The sequence below is a fragment of the Ursus maritimus genome, unplaced genomic scaffold (genome assembly GCF_017311325.1).
Source record: "Ursus maritimus isolate PB19 unplaced genomic scaffold, ASM1731132v1 scaffold_6, whole genome shotgun sequence".
NCBI lineage: Eukaryota > Metazoa > Chordata > Mammalia > Carnivora > Ursidae > Ursus > Ursus maritimus.
Window position 1 is genome coordinate 21,909,454 of NW_024426774.1, and position 6,057 is coordinate 21,915,510.

Below are 6,057 nucleotides of genomic sequence, written 5' to 3' on the forward strand. Positions count from 1 at the left end.
CAGCATCGCCCGCCCACCCCACCCCTCCAGCTCCCTGTGTGTATGCATGCGCCGTGTGCGTAGAGGCAGTCATTCAGGTGTGCGGAATGGGCCAGTGAATCCGTCCCTCCCTCTCTCACGTCACTCACCCCTCCCTAGGCTGATGGGCCAGCTGTTCGGGCTTCTGTAGCCCTGTCCGCACCACACCTGGAAGACTAAGGTTGGGTCTTGTGGGCCGTCACCGGCGCATCTGTGACATCCGGGCTCAGGCCTCTCTGCTGCCATCCAGGAACAGAGCCGGGGCAGATACCCTGAGGAAATTCCGTTTGTCCTGTATTTACGGATTATCAGAGCCAGACGGGGTCTCAGAACTCCCCTTGTTGCACCCCCGGCCCTCTCCCCTGCCGCTCCCTGACGAGTACCGAGAGAAGTAAGGCCCAAGAGCTGCAGAAACTCTCCAGGCAAATTGGGAGTAAACCTGGAGGTGGGGGCCAGGCCTCTCCATTACCATCACACGGCTTCCCTTAGCTTATAAGCTGAGGACAGCCAGCCTGACCCCTTGACAAGGTTTACAGTTCCATTTAGCACTGTCCCATCCTGGAGGCTTCCCACGTAGGGAAGTAGGATGCACGCGCAGAGGTGAGAGAAACAAGCACCTGGCCTGCATGGCCCATGCGCTTCCTTAGTCCACCTGCCTTCCCAGGCAGAGCTGACGTCCCAGCCCACCTGTCGGGTTTAACGGGCCTCTCACTATTCTCTTGGTTCCCCTCGTGGTTCTTGGAACCCGGTTTTACACGTGAGCCTGAAAGAGAACAAGCTCAGGGCCGTTGTGGGGACCAAGGAGGGCTACCTCTCCTTCCTGTATCCTCCAGCACCCAGGAATATTTCCAGGAGGCAGGAGAACAGCTCGGACAGATCTCCCTGCTGGCTACCAGCCGGACGACTGCCCAGCTCTGGGTTCTTACACGGTGTGGGTACTTGGCCCCCTGCCCTGGAAGCTTGGGAACTCCCATGACAGAGAAAAGCCCAGTGCCCTGTGTCCACACCCTACCTCTGCCCTTAGCCGGCTCTGTGACCTCGAGTGGGTCCCTTCTCTGTCATACGAGGGCTCAGCTCCCCTGGGGAGCTGTCTCAAGCACTGCTGCCCGGGCCTCCCCTGCAGCTCTGCTGACTCGGTTTTTCACCAGCCGGGGCTGGGACATCCAGGTGTTGGTAACACTCGCCAGGTGAGTCTTCTGAGCCCTAAGCCAGCTGACCACCCTGGCCAGCCGACGGCCCGCTCTACCTCGGCACAGCCATGTGCCAAGTGTCACTCTCTGCCCCATGACACTGTCACTTAGGACTGCTGTGGCCACCTCCCCCGTGGAGGGGCATGGATGGGGCTCACGGCCCACAGAGCCGAGACTTGACGGCATCAGGGTGTGTTTCAGACCCAGTAGGGGAGTCCAGCGCCTGTTCCAGCCGAGGGTGGTTGGCGGATGTGGGGACAGGGTGAGGTCTGCACGGCCTGGACCCTGGACCTGCACGGCATTTCGAATAGTCAGGCCGTCGTGACGGCAGCCAGTAGCGGGCGGTGTGATCTGGGGCTGGCCCTCCTGCCCTGCCCACCTCGAGCGGCGCGCACATGCTCAGGCCGGCCGGGCCGGCGGGGAGACCCCTGCACGGTGCAAAGCAGGCACGGTGGCCGGGAAGTGCTGCCACCCACTTGGCCTCAGAGCATCTCCCAGCCGACCTGGGAAGTAAGCAAGCAGCTGGGGCGGCCCCTGTTCCACCGCCGAGGAAACAAGATCAGAGAGGTGAAGCGAGCTACCCACGGCCACCAGCCACTCGGTGCCAGAGTCCGGATTCAGCCCAGGCTCCTGGCTCTAGACCCAGCGCTGCTGCTCAGCTATGTCCCCATCTCTGTCCTAAAACAGACTGACTCTTCTCGATGTGAATTTGAAACAGACCTTCATCCCCCTTACCACACAGGAGGAGGGTTGGGGCTGATTTTCTTAGAAGGAAACCAAGCAACAGAAGGTGGACAATGGCTGCCTCGTGTTTCCAATGCCACGGATTCAAAACCAGCCCTTGTAAGTTTGAGCTGCCCCCCCCCCGCCTCCACCGCCAGCCATAGAAGCGAGTAGTGCTTGTAAATGGGTGACAGTCACCTGTGTGTTTTCAAACACTCCTTGCTCGTTCAGCCCATCATCGAGCATCGTACCTGCATACAGAGTGCAGCCCAGGACTAATTAGTAAATGACAAAAAAATGCTTTGAAGAAGAAAAGTGCCTTATGGGAGAGCACATGATTATTACCTCGTAAATCCTGTCGCCAGCTTCGTCAGCCCTTGTAATTTCAGGTGAATCTTTAGCTCAGCACAGACAAGGAGAAGGACTCCGATGTGTTGACTAATGATACCTGGGCACCTCCTGGGGGTCCCGGGGCGGAGGCACAAGGGCCCTGGGCAGCCAGCATTGAGCCCTCTCCCAGCCGCTCGGCTCCCTGAGGACCTGGCTCCTCGATAGAGAGCCGCTTTGCTCCTGGGAATGAACTAGAAAGATCATGAACTTGAGGAGAGAGACTTATATTTGAATCCTGGCTCTGCCCACTTAGTGGCTGGTGAATATTCAATAAGCAGTTCCTCGGCGGTTTAAAAAAGGACAAGAAAAACAGGAGGGGCCCGATTTGAACTGTTGGCCAGTTTCCACGCTGTAAAGACTCCCACTGTGACCGATTTCCAGCGACCAGCGTGAGGTCACGGGGTGCAAGCCTGGCAAGAGCAGGGAGGGTGGTTGTGGGAGCCCCCGCTGGGGTGAGCCAACTCCGGGGAGGGCCTTCACTTAATCTGGGTCCGTTTTGTTTTCCTCATCTGTAAAATGGGAGTAAAGATCTGCCACCTAGGTAGGGTTGGGAGAATAAAATCAGAATTGTACATAAAGCACCAAGTAGGGTGCTTGGCGCGCGGGAAAGTTGGATAAATAGGGGCTATTCTTATTGCAGACCAGAAAAATTATTTTCCGATGTTGACTTTGGCCTTTTTCTGAAAAGTCAGAATGTCCCTGTTAAGAAGTCCTGCCAATGAATGTGGCCTTTGGAAGAGTGACCCTGTCTGAATGACTAGGAAGACAAAATGATGAGTCACCTGGATTTTAGCAAATTAGAGAGGAGAAATCTTAGTGGGAGTTCCCGCCACCCCCACCCCCCATGCCGGCTGTGGCACTTCAGGCTCTGGGGACGCCGGGGAGCAAACACCCCAGTGACCTGCTTATTCACCCCGGCACCTGCTCCCTCACAGGAAAATCAGAGCAGCTCAGGTCACTTTTGCTTCTGACTCAGTTTCAGTTCCTGACGACCACAGGCTCTTGTTTTGGAGGCAAAGCCTTGGTAGAGAAATAACCACACTCGGTTTGCCTCTTGCTTGGGCCTATAAATAGTGCCAGCCCCAGAACCTGCCCTAGTTCGCGGGGACTGGCCCAACCCACGGTTCTCCTTAGCGCCAATGTTTGAAACATCATCTCGGGCTCACACGGCGTCTAATGCTGTTCACGGCATCCTAATCAATTCATTGGGGCTCTTTAAGATGAAAACGAGAAGAAACCTCACCTTTTTGCTTTTCCACCTGGGATGCTTACGTGCAGTGTCAGTAGAGTAAAAGGAGAGTAGACCAGATGCCAAACAGCAAAGGGTGCTGGGTGGCTGGGCGTGGCGGTAGCCCCCCTTATCAAGCTATGGTCATCAATTCCATGCTAGCTATTTTTAGACATTGTCTTTTTCAATCCTCAAAACAACTAAATGAGGTAGCTTCTTATCCCCATTCTATAGATAAAGAAACTGAGCCTCAAAGAGGTGAAATAACTTATGGAAGGCCAGGAAGCTGGTATATTTACCTACGCATCCATCCCGGCTACTTTCTCTCCCTCCCTGCCTCCTTTCCTCCCTTCCTCCCTCTCCCTGCCCTTTTCCTTATGACACAAAGGCAATGAGCCCAGGGCTCTCTGTTTCTCTCCACTTCCCTCATCCAGCTTCTCCAAATGGAGGGAGATTTATTGAGCATCTGCTGTATACAAGACATTCATATCCTGGTTTTTGCCGTTTTCTGCAGGAGGAGAGGGGCTTGGAGCAGTTGGGCTGGGCCGAGATCAGATGGAAGCAGGAGTCAGGCCTAGGTCTGCCGGTTCCAAGGCTAGACTTCACCACAGAGGGCTCTGCATGTCCGTGTGCGCTCAATTAAAGGATGCTTTGAAGCAGTCTTTGTATAGGCAGATAGGCCTATATCTATGTGGCTACATAAATATACATAAATACCCACTGGTTTTCAGATGAGTGAGCCAGGGCCAACCCCACAGTCGCAAAAACTCTGTGCCATATTCTCAGGTGAAAGTCCAAAACACACTTGGTTGGAATAATGGCCTAATACCTGGGGAAAACGGGATGCAAATGGTCGTGGCAATTATTAAGGAAGGTCACCAGGATATTTCCAAAGGCACAGGATCCATGAACTGAGTCCACAGCAAATACGAAGGAACTCCAAGGGTTATTTCCTAACATAACTCATGTGCTGCTTCTTCGGGGCACCTACGTTTCTCCTCCAGTCATCTCTGACCCCTTTGGAAGAGCCACACTTTACAAGTCTGAGAGGTCATGCTTGGGCTCCTGATGAATTATGACTAATCATGGTAATCAAAGTAGCCCCACAGGCAACCCGGAAATGACCGGAATGAGCCTCCCTGCTCTGGGCCACGGCGTGTGGAAGGTGTGACAGATACGCATTCCTCCAGAACAGAGCCCACCACCCGATTCTTCACGCCACCAAGGAGCACTCCCTCTACAGAAGTCTCTCCATTCTGAAGATTCTCTTTGGAACGTTCCCTTTGAGCCCATTTAGGGACTACCCAAGAAAATCCATCCCTTCTACTCCATGATCACACTTTTGCCACAAAACGAGACTCCCCAGCGCCCGATGACCTTTGGCTGTCTGGGCAGGTGCCAATAGAGTAAAAACTAGGAAGGCAGCAGGTGCGCCCCAGAAATAAGGTGGTGGGTGGGTGTCAATAGTGACGGAAGCCCTCTTGAGCACCACGCATGAGATCCCAGGCCCTGCTCTGGGTCCTGTGCACCCGTCACCGTCTTGGTCCCCTGGCCCTTTCAGACAGCTGATAGGCCACCACTGCAGAGAGCCAAAGGCAGGCGGCAGGCCTCTGAGGGCCATTCCTGGGTAGGCCAAAACTCTTTTGAGTACAACAGTGCCCGCAGAATAAGAGGGCCGCCTTCCCAGGGTACAACTTTGGAGTCATTTGGGTGCGTAAGTACCAATAGGTTTATGGAGGGATTTTTACCTTGCGCTCACTTCATAGCCCAGCTGGGGGCTGGTGTTGTGCCTGGGGACACGAGGTCTGGGGCAAGGGTCGGCCTCCTGTGGCCAGATGGATCCAGAGGAAGACTCCTCAGGGGCTTATTCCTTCACTCACACACACAGCCCAGGCTTCAGATGACTCTGATGCCCCTTATCCTGCCTCAGTGCCCACTCCTGACACCCTAGCCCAGGCCCAGGTGGGGTGAGCAGTCGTCCCCACAGCCAGGCTGTCGGCCTACGTGGGCTGGCGGGTTGCACAACCCAGACAGTTGCCTCCACCTGTCTCCCCCACCTTCCTGCCCGCACTGCCTCCCTGGGGCACCCCCACCTGTTGTCACCCTAGCCCCCCCAGAGCCAGCAGCCCCCCAGTCTTGCCTGCTCCAAGTGCCGGCAGCCACACGGCAATCGCAGAACTATCCAGACTGGAGCCCGCTTCGGTGAAACCAAGCCCTTGGCTAATTGGCTTGTTGTGGGAGATGAGGCCCGTGGGCTCTGGAGCCAGCCGGCCTGAGTCAAAGGCTGCCTCCACCACTTACTAGAGGCGTGAACTTGAGCAAGCCACTTGACCTCAGTTTCTTTCTCTGCAAAATGGGGCTCCTGCCTACGTCCCGGGCCTGGCAGAAGCGCTCCGTGATTTGGGACACATGAAACGCTTAGACCAGCACCGGCATGTAGTGAGTGCCCAGGAAGTCTGTCTTAAGTCTGTCTGTCTTACTGTTTAGATATTGCCCGGGTTAAGCCCA